Below are 1,228 nucleotides of genomic sequence, written 5' to 3'. Positions count from 1 at the left end.
CGTACGCCCTTCCCAATTTTGAACCATGCAGTGTTCCCTTGCTCTCTTCTGACGACTGACTCAATAGATGGATTGAAATAATATTGAAGAACTGCTAGGAAAGAGTTGAAATCCCTTTCTAGGCTTTCTAATACTATGATTTTTTTTTAATTTTTATTTTAGAAGACTGCCATATCTTTCTCCTATGAAGGGACTAGTGGATTCTGGTTAGAAGTTGATTGATTAACCTCTGTCCCATTAGGATTTCTTTTTTCCCTTTTTAAGGTTCTTTTTATATCATTCATTAGTAACTATTGTTAGTTGTTGAGGAATCAGAATTGAACCTTGCCTGGCTTTCCAGGGGGTTTTCAGAGGCAATAAATCCCATGGGAGGATATTTCCCATCTTTCTCCCATGGAACAGCTGGTAAATTTTAACTGAGTACCTCTGTATTGGTTGTGTAAGTATTTATCACTAAGCAACCAGAGTTTTAGGATATACATGGTTGCATTCATGCAAAATGAAATTTCATTTTCTAATATAATTGAAACCATGTATGAAGTGGCAAAACTTAACTCATAAACTTTGTGTTTTTTTCTAATTACCTTATAGTATGTGAAAACTGGACAATAAAAAAGAAGATAGAAGAAGAATTTATTCACTGAGATTTTAGTTGTCATTTAGTAAGATCAAATATGTTTATGGTTTCTGGAAGAACAAATTCATCAATCTTACAGGAAATATACCCCAAATGCTACTTAGAAGCAATGATAAAATTTTATAGGTTGTTATATACTAGAAAGCTGAAAAAAATTTCATTATAACATCCAGGAAGAATTAGCATTTGTACATTGATATCCACGTAATGAATCTGCATGGTTCAAAATTGGGAATGGTGTACACCAGGGATGTGTCCTATCTCCATACCTTTTCAACCTATATGCAGAACAGATAACCAAGGAGCTGGTCTCTAGGAGGAAAAATGTGGCATCAGGATTGGAGGTAGACTGATCAACAATCAGTGTTATGCAGATGACACAACCCTGCTTGCTGAAACTGAGGAGGACCTGAAGCACTTCCTGCAGAAGGTCAACGACTGCAGCCTTCAATACGGATTGAAGCTCAATATCAAGAAAACAAAGATTCTCACTACTGGGCCGAATGGCAGCATCATGATAGATAGTGAAGAGATTGAAATTTTTAACAGCTTTAGTTTGCTTTGCTCCACAATCAACACACTTGGTACTAG

This window comes from Elephantulus edwardii, unplaced genomic scaffold, assembly GCF_000299155.1.
Source record: "Elephantulus edwardii isolate Elephantulus edwardi_28Jun2011 unplaced genomic scaffold, EleEdw1.0 scaffold00123, whole genome shotgun sequence".
In the NCBI taxonomy this organism is placed as follows: Eukaryota; Metazoa; Chordata; class Mammalia; order Macroscelidea; family Macroscelididae; genus Elephantulus; species Elephantulus edwardii.
This window is presented reverse-complemented; position numbering follows the sequence as displayed.